General features: G+C 48.2%; 1 protein-coding gene across 5 annotated transcripts in view; it reads left to right on the top strand.

The window, feature by feature from the left end:
* The first annotated feature begins 12432 nt into the window (after window positions 1-12432).
* Window positions 12433-13316, top strand: part of TROAP (trophinin associated protein) — a 44639-nt gene continuing 43755 nt past the window's right edge. For 2 of the 5 annotated variants that reach the window (XM_030196812.1, XM_030196810.1), the window contains exon 1: window positions 12435-12574. The gene's annotated coding sequence lies outside the window, so the exon portion shown is untranslated. Of the gene's footprint in view, window positions 12575-13316 lie in introns of all 5 variants that reach the window. The other 3 variants (XM_030196813.1, XM_030196808.1, XM_030196809.1) reach the window with 2 other exon arrangements.

The following is a 13316-nucleotide window of genomic DNA, read 5'->3' as shown; positions in this document are numbered from 1 at the left end:
TGGCGCTAAGCTCCCTCCATTTCCGGCCACTGCTGCTTCTCCTGTTGAGCATCAGCGGCCGCAACAACAAAAAAAAGAGCTAACAAACAAAAAAAAATGTAAAAAAGCAAGCGGGGCACCGCTGGCAGCCTTCAGGCATTGGCTGTCTGCTCTGCAGTTGCTCCTCTCTCCTCTCATGTCACTGCCCCTGGAGCGCTGGAGCAGGAAGTTGAGATCAATCCAAACGGAACTACTATAATGAAAACTAGGTTCTGACTTCAAAGACATGAGAAAGTTATACAAGCTACTGGATAAATTACTAGACACAAAATCAGTGTCCTCAACAAAATCAGGAATCCCAACAGCAGACGATCTTGCTAACTACTTCAAAGGCAAAATTGTCGATCTACGCAAAAATATGTCACAGGACTACACCAACCTTGATACCTTCCTTAATGAGCTAGACCCACGCTCAGAAGAATACCCAGCCGACCGAACTTGGACAAATTTCGCCCAGATCACACAAGAAACATTAGCACTAGCAACCAATAAGATCTCTACAGCCTACTGTCAATTGGACACCTGCCCCAATTATCTAATGAATTCCCCCCCCCCCCCCGCTCGATTCATCACTGGTTTTTGTCTATGCACAGCAGTGTTGCCAGGTGGGCGGTTTTACCGCCCAATTGGGCGGTTTTCCGCGCCCCGCCGCGGAAAATTTTTGCCCGCGGCGGGTTGCGGTTTTTTGGGCGGTTTTTTAGGCTTCTGGGTGGCTTTTTGATTTTTTTCGGCCGCGGGGGGCGGGGTTAGTGACGTTTTTGGGCGGGGTTAGTGACGTTTTGGGCGGGGCCGATGACGTGGGAGGCGGGGCCGATGACGTGGGAGGCGGGGCCGATGACGGGGAGGCGGGGCTGATGACGGGGAGGCGGGCCCGATGACGTGGGAGGTGGGGCCGGTGACGGCGGGGGCGGGGCCGGTGACGCGGGGGTGGGGGTGTCAGGGGCGGGGTTTGTGTTTGGGCGGGTTTTGGGCTGGTTTCTGGCCCGGATTGGGCTGGAAAAAAAATTTCTACCTGGCAACCCTGATGCACAGAAGCTGGATGGATTTGGGAGCTCTCAGATAAGACTATTTTCTGATTACTCCTACCTTACAGTTGTGGCTCTGGGCAACTCTCTCCCCCCCCAATCCTAGTCTGTCACTGTATTTCTATTATACCAGGAAAAAAAAAGACCCTACTTTATCTGCTCAGCTAAACTTGTGATCTCATAATCTGTATTTCCTAACTAACTGCTTAGTGGCTATTTCTAATTTCTAATTGATATCTGTATTCTATGTAACAGATTTTAAAACTGCTTATTGGCTATTTGTATTTGATAGTTGATAATCTGAGAACTGGATTTAACAAGTGCTTTAAAATCGGTAGTAGTTTCTCTTGTGTTTTTTTTTCTTCTGCTTCCATAGTATGTGGAGCCCCTCCCCTCCCCCATCTGCTTTTGTTGTAAGGCAGTTGCATAGCACAGGTGGAGCTTCTCTCCACCTGGTTTTTGTCTCTGCACAGAAGCTGGACAGATTTGGGTGCTCTCAGATAAGACTATTTTCTGATTACCCCTACCTTACAGTTGTGGCTCTGGGCATTTCAATGCTGTTCTAGAGATAGGTTAAACACATTCCATAGGTCTTAAGCGTAAGCCCACCCACCCTGCCCCACAACCTACCCACCCCAAGACTGACACTTCCTATATAGCTTTCCCAAATATACTACGTATCATAAATTAACCCCCCCTAATTATAACCCCATCATAGTACACCTGTTCATACCCATTTCAACAAATCAGGATGACTTTTATTCTCTGTAATAATTGTGGTGCTTTAGTTTCAAGGCCAAGCTTGACCTATCTGTCTTCAGCTCGCTAGTTTAAAACAGGAGCTCAGCAAAGTAAAGCAAGAATTGAATGCACTTAAAGCAACTTCTAGGACTGCACAGAATCATACCAAATTCTCACCACTGCCTCAAAGGATAATACCACCTAAGAATAGATGATTCACAGTAGGCTCAGGCAGGCTTCGTTATGTGACACAGAAGCATCCCACCTCACAAGTGTTGCCCCTACAGAATTCTTTTGCTCCACTACAGCACTGTGATGTTCCTGAAAATAAAACTGAGGCGGAAGAAAAAGAAAAAGCAAGGAAGGTGGAACAAAAAGATATGAAGGTACCCAAAGAGAAAAGACACCCCCAAATCACTAAAACCGAAACACATACTAGGAAATGTAGATGGAAAGCGATGACCACAAATGCTCGCAGTCTAAGCAATAAAGTTCATGACCTTCAAGCCCTGATGTTGGAGGAAGGATAGAGAGGGGCGTAAAGGTGGAGGAGTAGCTCTGTATGTGAGAAATGATATCACAGCAACTGAAATGACAGGGAACTGGGGAAAGGAAGAAGCGATATGGATCACCTTAAAAAGAGAGGATAGAACCTCTGTCCATGTGGGTTTTGTCTACAGACCCCCCGACACAATTGGAGGAACTAGATAAAGATCTGATCACTGATATTCAAAAGTTGGGGAAGAAAAGAGAGGTGCTGTTGTTGGGAGATTTCAATCTGCCAGATGTAGATTGGAAGGTTCCATCTGCGGAATCGGAAAGAAGTAGAGAGATCGTGGATGCTTTTCAAAGTGCTTTACTCAGACAAATGGTGACGGAACCCACAAGGGAGGGAGCGACGCTAGATCTGGTACTCACAAATGGGGATAGTGTATCAAATGTCCGAGTGGGTGCCCACCTGGGCAGCAGTGACCATCAAACGGTTTGGTTTGATATGACGGCTGAAGAGGAGGGTGGCCACTCAAAACTGAAAGTCCTGGACTTCAAGTGTGCTGACTTTAGTAAAATGGGGGAATACCTGAGGAAGGAGCTGATGGGCTGGGAGGACGTACGAGAAGTGGAAGGGCAGTGGTCCAGGCTGACAGAAACTATAAATAGGGCCACAACCCTCTATGTAAGGAGAGTAAATAAAAGCAAGAGAAAAAGGAAACCGATATGGTTCTCCAAGTGGCTGAGAAAATAAAGGCTAAAGAGTTGGCATTCCAGAAATACAGAAAAACTCAAAAAGAGGAACATGGAGAGGAATACCGGATGAAACTGAAGGAAGCCAAGAGAGAGATACGTCTGGCGAAAGCGCATGAGGAAGAACAAATGGCTAGAAAGGTAAGGAGGGGTGACAAAAATTTCTTCAGGTATATTAGTGAAAGGAAAATGACTAAAAAGGGAATTGTGAGACTGAAAGATGCTGCGAACCGCTATGCAGATAATGATGAAGAAAAGGCAAATTTGCTAAATAGATACTTTTGTTCTGTTTTCACAGAAGAAAATCCTGGAGAAGGACCGAGATGGACTGACAAAAGTACATGTGAGAGTGGAGTGGATTTAGCACCATTCACGGAAGAGAGTGTGTATGAACAACTAGGAAACCTAAAGGTGGACAAAGCCATGGGACCAGACGGGATCCACCCCAGGATATTGAGGGAGCTCAGAGAGGTTCTGGTGGGTCCTCTTAAAGATTTGTTTAATAAATCCTTGGAGATGGGAGAGGTTCCGTGCGATTGGAGAACGGCGGAGGTGGTCCCTCTTCACAAAAGTGGTGATAGGGAAGAAGCTGGAAACTACAGGCCGGTAAGCCTCACTTCGGTTATTGGAAAAGTAATGGAAGCGATGCTAAAGGACAGGATAGTGAATTTCCTGGAAGCCAATAAGTTGCAAGATCCGAAACAACATGGTTTTACCAAAGGGAAATCGTGTCAAACGAATCTCATTGAATTCTTTGACTGGGTGACTGGAGAATTGAATCAAGGACGTGCTATGGACGTAATCTATTTAGATTTTAGCAAAGCTTTTGACACGGTTCCCCACAGGAGGCCCTTGAATAAACTGGACAGGCTGAAGATAGGACCTGAAGTGGTGAACTGGATTAGGAACTGGTTGATGGACAGATGCCAGAGGGTGGTGGTGAATGGAATTTGCTCGGAGGAGGGGAAGGTGAGTAGTCGAGTGCCTCAGGGATCGGTGCTGGGACCGATTCTGTTCAATATATTTGTGAGTGACATTGCCAAAGGGTTAGAAGGTAAAGTTTGCCTTTTTGCGGACGATACTAAGATTTGTAACAGAGTGGACACCGGAGAGGGAGTGAAAACATGAAAAAGGATCTGCGGAAACTAGAAGAATGGTCTAAGGTTTGGTAATTAAAATTCAATGCTAAGAAATGCAAAGTGATGCACTTAGGGAGTAGAAATCCATGTGAGAAGTATGTGTTAGGCGGGGAGAGTCTGATAGTTACGGACGGGGAGAGGGATCTTGGGGTGATGGTATCTGAGGATCTGAAGGCGACAAAACAGTGTGACAAGGTGGTGGCCGTAGCCAGAAGGTTGCTAGGCTGTATAGAGAGAGGTGTGACCAGCAGAAGAAAAGAGGTGTTGATGCCCCTGTATAAGTCGTTGGTGAGGCCCCACCTGGAGTATTGTGTTCAGTTCTGGAGGCCGTACTTTGCTAAGGATGTAAAAAAAATGGAAGCGGTGCAAAGAAAAGCTACGAGAATGGTATGGGATTTGCGTTACAAGACGTATGAGAGACTTGCGGACCTGAACATGTATACCCTGGAGGAAAGGAGAAACGGGGTGATATGATACAGACGTTCAAATATTTGAAAGGTATTAATCCGCAAATGAACCTTTTTCGGAGATGGGAGGGCGGTAGAATGAGAGGACATGATATGAGAGTGAAGGGGGGCAGACTCAAGAAAAATGTCAGGAAGTATTTTTTCACGGAGAGAGTGGTAGATACTTGGAATGCCCTCCCGCGGGAGGTGGTGGAGATGAAAACGGTAACGGAATTCAAGCATGCGTGGGATAAACACAAAGGAATCCTGTGCAGAAGGAATGGATCCTCAGAAGCTTAGCCGAGATTGGGAGGTGGGGCTGGTGTTTGGGTGGTGGGGCTAGTTCTGGGCAAGACTTCTACGGTCTGTGTCCTGAAAATGGCAGATACAAATCAAGGTAAGGTGTACACAAGAAGTAGCACTTATGAGTTTATCTTGTTGGGCAGACTGGATGGACCGTGCAGGTCTTTTTCTGCCGTCATCTACTATGTTACCTTCCACCTCAACTTCTTGTTCCAGCATGGCATATTCCCCAAAGACAAAGGTAATATATTACTCACACCATTACCAAAACACACCAAGACACCAAAAAGAAAACTAACGATATCACCAACTACCGACCTGTGGCATCCATCCCACTTACAATCAAACTGATGGAAAGCATTGTAGCTAAACAACTTACTGAATACATTGACAATTTCTCAATCTTTCATGAATCACAGTCGGGCTTCAGATCTCTCCACAGTACAGAAACCGTCCTGGTAACTCTCCTAGCCAAGTTCAAAAAGGAAATTGCATTAGGTAAAAACATGCTCCTCTTGCAATTCGACTTGTCAAGCGCATTTGATATGGTTGACCATTATATACTATTAAGAATACTCGACAAGATAGGCATAGGAGGGAATATACTCAATTGGATCAAGGGTTTCCTCACCACAAGATCTTACTACTACTTACTACTACTTAATATTTCTAGAGCACTACTAGGGTTACGCAGCGCTGTACAGTTTAACAAAAAAGGACAGACCCTGCTCAAAAGACCTTACAATCTAATAGGCGAAATGTCAAGTGTCAAGTGGGGGCAGTCTAGATTTCCTGAATAGAGGTATGGTGGTTAGGTGCCGAAGGCGACATTGAAGAGATGGGCTTTGAGCAAGGCTTTGAAGATGGGCAGGGAGGGGGCCTGGCGTATGGGCTCAGGGAGTTTATTCCAGGCATGGGGTGAGGCGAGGCAGAAAGGGCGGAGCCTGGAGTTGGTGGTGGTGGAGAAGGGTACTGAGAGGAGGGATTTGTCTTGAGAGCGGAGGTTACGGGTAGGAACGTAAGGGGAGATGAGGGTAGAGAGGTAAGGAGGGGCTGCAGATCGAGTGCATTTGTAGGTTAATAGGAGAAGCTTGAACTGGATGCGGTACCTGATCGGAAGCCAGTGAAGTGGCTTGAGGAGAGGGGTGATATGAGTATATCGGTCCAGGCGGAAGATAAGACATGCAGCAGAGTTCTGGACGAACTGAAGGGGGGATAGATGGCAAAGTGGGAGGCCAGTGAGGAGTAGGTTGCAGTAGTCAAGGCGAGAGGTAATGAGAGAGTGGATGAGAGTTCAGGTGGTGTGCTCAGAGAGGAAAGGGCAAATTTTGCTAATGTTATAGAGGAAGAAGCGACAGGTCTTGGCAAACTGCTGGATATGCGCAGAGAAGGAGAGGGAGGAGTCGAAGATGACTCTGAGGTTGCGGGCAGATAAGACTGGAATGATGAGGGTGTTATCAACTGAGACAGAGAGTGGAGGGAGAGGAGAAGTGGGTTTGGGAGGGAAGACAATAAGCTTGGTCTTGGCCATGTTCAGTTTCAAGTGGCGGTTGGACATCCAGGTAGCAATGTCGGATAAGCAGGCCGATACTTTGGTCTGGGTTTCTGCAGTGATGTCTGGTGTGGAGAGATAAAGCTGGGTGTCATCAGCATAAAGATGATATTGGAAACCATGAGAGGAGATTAGGGAGCCCAGGGAAGAGGTGTAGATTGAAAAAAAAAGGAGTCCAAGGACAGATCCCTGAGGAACTCCAACAGAGAGCTGGATGGGGGTGGAGGAAGAACCATGAGAATGTACTCTGTAGGTACGGTGGGAGAGATAGACGGAGAACCAGGAGAGGACAGAGCCCTGGAACCCAAATGAGGACAGTGTGGCGAGAAATAGGTTATGATTGACAGTGTCAAAAGCGGCGGATAGGTCGAGGAGGATGAGGATGGAGTAGTGACCTTTGGATTTGGCAAGGAACAAACCACTGCAGACTTTAGATAGTGCCGTTTCTGTCGAGTGTAGGGGGCGAAAGCCAGATTGAAGCGGATCGAGGATGGCATGAGAGGAGAGAAAATCAAGGCAGCAGCTGTGAACGGCGCGTTCAAGTATCTTGGAGAGGAAAGGTAGGAGGTAAATAGGGCAGTAGTTGGAGGGACAGGTAGGGTCAAGCGATGGTTTTTTGAGGAGTGGTGTGACTACAGCATGTTTGAAAGTGTCAGGGACAGTTGCAGTGGAGAGAGGTTGAGGATATGACAGATGGGGGGGGGGGGGGTGACAGTAGGAGTGATGGTGTTAAGTAAGTTGGTGGGGATGGGGTCTGAGGAACAGGTGGTGCATTTCGAGGAGGAGAGGAGATGGGCGGTTTCCTCTTCAGTGATATCAGGAAAAGAGGAGAAGGAGGCCTGGGTTGGTTGGTTGAGGGAGTGGGTTATAGGGTGAAGAGGAGGAGATGGTTTGGTGGTGAATTCGAGGTTGATCTTCTGCACCTTGTCGCGGAAGAAGTCAGCCAGTGATTGAGGAGAGAGGGGGGGGGGGGGAGCAGAGGGCACTTTGAGGAGGGAGTTAAGAGTGGCGAAGAGACGACGAGGGTTAGAGCTGAGGGAATTAGTCAGTTGGGTGTAATAGACCTGTTTGGCGAGGAATAGGGAGGACTGGAAGCAGGATAGCATGAATTTGAAATGAATGAAATCAGTATGGGTGCGAGATTTCCTCCAGAGGCGTTCAGCTGATCAGGCGCAGGAGCGAAGGTATCGGGTGCAAGGGGTCAGCCAGGGCTGGGGATTAGTACGCCTTGTGGGACGGGAGATGGACGGTGCAAGGGCATCCAGAGTAGAGAAAGTGGCATTGTATGTGGAGACAGCCTTGTCTACAGACTCAGAGGACATGATGGAAGGGAGGAGATCAGAGATACTAGAGGATAAGGTGGGAGGGTCAACAGCTTGGAGATTCCTGGAAGTAGTGGTTAGTGTTGGGCGGGACTGAGGGGGAGGGTAATGAAGTGTGAAGGTGATCAGGTGGTGGTCAGAGAGAGGAAGAGCTGAGGCGCAGAAATTAGAGGGTGAGCAGGTAGAAGAGAGGATGAGGTCAAGACAGTGGCCAGATTGGTGTGTAGGGGTGGTGGAGCTCAGTTGGAGGTTGAAGGAGGAGGTCAGAGTGAGGAACTGAGAAGCGTATGAGTCGGATGGGTTATCAGTGTGTATGTTAAATTCACCAAGAATGAGAGATGGGGATGAGGGCTCAAGAAAAACGGAGAGCCAGGCATCGAAGTTGGTAAGGAAGGAAGGGAGGGACTTATTAGGGGGGGGCGGTAAATGACTGCAACTCTGAGTGGCAGCGGGTGGAATAGACGGATGGAGTGGACTTCAAAGGATGAGAAGCAGTGAAACTGTGGTAGGAGGAGAGGTTGAAAACTGCAGAGGGCGAAAGTAGTAGCCCGACGCCACCAACTGGGTGGGGAGAATGGGAGAAAAGATAACCTCCGTGGCAAAGGGCCGTGACTGAGGCAGAGTCGTCAGGGGTGAGCCGGGTTTCAGTTAGGGCGAGCAGTTGAAGGGAATGGGAGATGAAGAGATCATGGGTGAAGGAAAGTTTGTTGCAGACCGAGCGTGCATTCCACAGGGCGCACGAGAAGGGGAGGGAGGAGGGGGGTAGGAGGGGAATAGAGATGAGATTGGAAATATCGCGGAAACGTTTGCAAGGATGAGACGAGGACAGGTGTGGGGGACCTGGGTTGGGATTGATGTCTCCCGCGGATAGCAGGAGAAGGAGCAAGAGAGTGCGGAGGAGGGTGGGGGAGGTAGGGCGACGAAGGCAGGATGCGCTTAGGAGGAATGGGGAAGGGTTCATGGCAGGAAGGAGGTGTTGAGAGCTAGGAAGGAGGAGGACAGTAGGGATGGTGAGGTGGTGGGGGACAGGGGTGGGTAGGGTATTGCAGTAATGAGCAGGACGGGAGAGGACATGGATGGGCAGTGAGTTTGTGTGGTACACAGCGGTGGGAGGGGGAAAAGATTAGGGAGGGACAGGGCAAGGAAGAGAATGTGTATGGGGGGCCGTAAGTATTGACTGAGGTAACTGGTGCCTATGTAGTGACTGAGGTGTTTAGCAACAGGTAGGGCAGGAAAGCCGGACTGGAGGCTTAAAACTGGAACAGCAGGCAACGATTTGGAATAGGAGGTGGGTAGGCAGGGTGAGCAGTCAGTCAGGAGGGTGATGGGCGGGGAGGCAGGTAGGTATTTGTGCAGGCTGGGAGGCAGGCAGGTTGTAAGCTCTTTGGGCAGGGACTGTCTTTCTTCTATGTTTGTGCAGTGCTGCGTACGCCTTGTAGCGCTATAGAAATGCTAAATAGTAATAGTAGTAGTAGTAGTTGTTGACGGGCAGACAAGCAGGCAAGTTGAGGGGCTGACAAGCAGGCAGGTTGGTTGATTGGCTAGCAGGAGCAGACGGACTAGAACGAGCTGGATCAGGCGGACTGGAAGAACCTGGAGCAGGGGGATTGGAACGAGCAGGATCAGGTGGCCTGGAGCAACCAGGGAGAAGCTGGATCAGACGGACTGGAACAAGCTGGAGCAGATGGACTGGAAAAGCAGGGAGAAGCTGGATCAGACGGACTGGAACAGGCTGGAGCAGAAGGACTGGAACAAGCAGGGAGAAGCTGGATCAGGCGGACTGGAACAAGCTGGAGCAGAAGGACTGGAACAAGCAGGGAGAAGCTGGATCAGGCGGACTGGAACAGGCTGGAGCAGAAGGACTGGAACAAGCAGGGAGAAGCTGGATCAGGAGGACTGGAACAAGCTGGAGCAGATGGACTGGAACAAGCAGGGAGAAGCTCAGGCGGAATGGAACAAGCTGGAGCAAATGGACTGGAAAACGGAGAGCCAGGTAAAAGCAAACTCAAACATATCACCATCATGGTGTACCGATTGCGGAGTACCCCAGGGTTCACTTTTCTTACCCATATTATTTAATCTGATGATGATCCCCCTTGCTCATGCCCTATACAAGCATAATCTTAATCCTGTATGCGGATGATGTCACCATTTACATACCATTCAACTCTAATTCAACAGAAATCACTGTTGCAATAAAGACTAGTTTAAACTTAATGGATGCCTGGGCATCGGCATTCAAACTCAAACTCAACAAGGAAAAAACTCACTGCCTTATTCTCTCTTCTCACCACAAAACAAACCTCCCCTCATTCATAAAAACCCCGGAACAGACTCTCCCAATATGAGATCCTTGGAATTACTATTGATACCAACCTAACCCTGGGGAACCAAGCCTCTGCCACCACGAAGAAAATGTTCCACGCAATGTGGAAACTCAAACGGATCAAACAATTCTTCCCAAGGGAAACTTTCCGTAACATAATTCAAACAATGGTATTATCACATGTTGACTACTGTAACGCCGTATATGCGGGATGCAAGGAACAACTCCAGACCGTGCAGAACACGGCAGCTAGACTCATTTTCGTAAAGACAAGATTCAAAAGTGCTAAACCCCTACGCAAAATACGAATAGCCTTCAAAATTTGCACTCTGGTCCACAAAACAATCCATGGTCTGGCCTCAACCTACATGACCGAACTTATCGACTTACCAACTAGAAACATCATCGAATCATGAAGAACGTTTCTAAACCTGCATTACCCAAACTGTAAGGGACTAAAGTATGAATTTATTTGCATTCTGCAGAGGGAAATAAGTATTTGATCCCCCACCAACCAGTAAGAGATCTGGCCCCTACAGACCAGGTAGATGCTCCAAATCAACTCGTTACCTGCATGACAGACAGCTGTCGGCAATGGTCACCTGTATGAAAGACACCTGTCCACAGACTCAGTGAATCAATCAGACTCTAACCTCTACAAAATGGCCAAGAGCAAGGAGCTGTCTAAGGATGTCAGGGACAAGATCATACACCTGCACAAGGCTGGAATGGGCTACAAAACCATCAGTAAGACGCTGGGCGAGAAGGAGACAACTGTTGGTACAAATCAACATATGCATCCAGCTTTTCCTACATTAGCACCCAAATTATTTTCTGAAATGGGTTTGAGGTCAGTGTTGCCATATAAAAAAAAAATTCCCACCCAAAACAGCCCAAAAACCGCCCAAAAACCGCACACCCCGCCCCTTCCGTCATCACCCCCACCCCCACCCCATCAACCCCGCCCCTTCCGTCATCACCCCGCCCCCACCGTCATCAGTCCCACCCCTTCTGTCATCACCCTGCCCCCGCCATCATCGCCCCGCCTCTGTCGCCGTTAGCCCCACCCCCCGCCGGCCAAAAAACCGCCCAAAACCCGCGCAAAAAAAAACAAGCCCAAAAAACTGCAACCCGCCGCGGGCAAAAGTTTCCCGCGGCGGGTTGCGGAAAACCGCCCATCTGGCAACCCTGTTTGAGGTGTGCCAGGGGGCGGAGCCATGTAGAGTGGGTGGAGCCAATGCAAGGTGGGTGGGGCTGTGGGCGTGTACTAAAAATCTCCCTCTCAAAAATTGGGACCCCCTTGGCAGCTCTCTCTCTGCTGTTAAAATTATAAGCTTTATCTTAAACTGTGCCTGCTGTACACTGCCTTGGGTGAACCTCTTCAAAATCCCAATAAATATTTTAACTTTGCTTTGCGTGGGAAAGCGCGGGGTACAAATGTAATAATAAATAAATAAATAAACTTTTATTGATCGTGGCTATGGCTAATCAGAACCAAGCCCCTAACAGCCTGTGTAGGCTGCACCAGGGTGAATGGAACATATAGCTGTCGGCTTCTTGTTTCTTCGGCGGGGACGTAGTAGATAGATGCCTGCAGGGCCGGCGCAGTTTGCCCATAGGAATTGCGATGGGCAACTGCTCTGAGGCAGGACTGGGGTAGGGGGTTCATAGAGAAATAGGCAGACGTCGGGTCATTAAAAAAACACTATGTATTTGGGTCCACCCAAAATGGCTGGTTTGGCTACGCCCCTAAAGACCCAAACTTTCAAAGAGGTTACACAGCTGCAGGACGCAAAACGTTCAGCACGATGATCACAAAACTGAGCGACAATGTTAAAGGCAAAACATGTAAAATCAAACTACTAACACGTTTTGCTGCTTCACCACGCCTTTTTTTCCGCTTCTCAGAAGGCAACGAGCATTCCTGGACTGGTCTTTAAAAATATTCTACTGTCAGCACAAAGTGTAGAACTACATTTCACAGAATGCTCAGAGAATACAGTTTCCGTTTCTTGCTATCTTCTAAATTCTCGCGAGATGAGTGCAGGCAGTGGTTTCCAAGGCGATTTTTTAATGTTTTTTTCCCCCCTGCCCTCGAGTCAGTGCCTATAGGCTTTTTAGACTTCACTCTGACCAATCCGTTCGCTGCTTGGCAGAAAAGCTCCTCATTTGTTTGCACTCAATTGGTCAGTCGACCTGTATCCACCTCCTATTTCCTGGCTTCTGCCAACCAATTGGGGCTGTTGTTTTTTTACAAACTGGGGGATTGTGCAGTGCTGTGTGTGAGACTTCTAGCACAGCACTGTACACACACGTGATGCTTGGTGGGAGACTGGGAGTGAGTAGTGGAGGCGGGGTTGGATGCTTGGAATTTTTATAGAGGTTGGTGATCTTGGAAAAGGACAAGGCTGGAAGCAGGGCTGGGGAAGCTGACCACAGGTACCCGACCCAGGCAGGGTTAATTATTATTATTTTTTTTTTTTTGGGGGGGGGGGGAGGGATAGGGTATTTTGTTATATGTTACTATTCGTAATGGGAGTGTTGCACTAGCTATACGGGGTGGTACAGCTCCTTGTGACTTTGGGCAAGTCACCTAACCCTCCATCGCCTCTGGTACAAAATAAGTACCTGAATATATGTAAACCGCTTTGAATGTAGTTGCAAAAAACGTCAGGCGGTATATTAAGTCCCATTTCCCTTTCCTCCAATATACTACTACTTATCATTTCTATACCGCTACTAGACGTACACAGCGCTGTACACTTTGAACATGAAGAAACAGGCCCTGCTTCACAGAGCTTACAATCTAATTAGGACAAACGAGATAAGGGAATACCCCTACATTACTTGAGCCCAGCACTCTGTAGACCTATGATTCTTCCTCCTCTTTTTGGTTGGTCCAGAAATAGGTATGACAGCAGCAGGGGGAAAAACATTGTAGGGCCTTGAGCTGGTGGTCTCTATGTGTCCCTCTTCAACAACTCTGTCTCTCACATGGGTTTTCTTGGCCACAGAAAGCTGTGCAGCAGGAGCTGCTGTAGGATATAAGAACATATGCAGGCTGGCTTTGGATCATGTACTGTTTTGTCTTTTTTTTTGTTTTATCAGTGAAGACTTCACCCATGGGGGGTAGCCCAGCTCTGCCCACAGGTGTAGATTTGAACATGCCTTTATAGCCAGA

The sequence above is a fragment of the Microcaecilia unicolor genome, chromosome 3, assembly GCF_901765095.1.
Source record: "Microcaecilia unicolor chromosome 3, aMicUni1.1, whole genome shotgun sequence".
NCBI lineage: Eukaryota > Metazoa > Chordata > Amphibia > Gymnophiona > Siphonopidae > Microcaecilia > Microcaecilia unicolor.
This window is presented reverse-complemented; position numbering and strand designations above follow the sequence as displayed.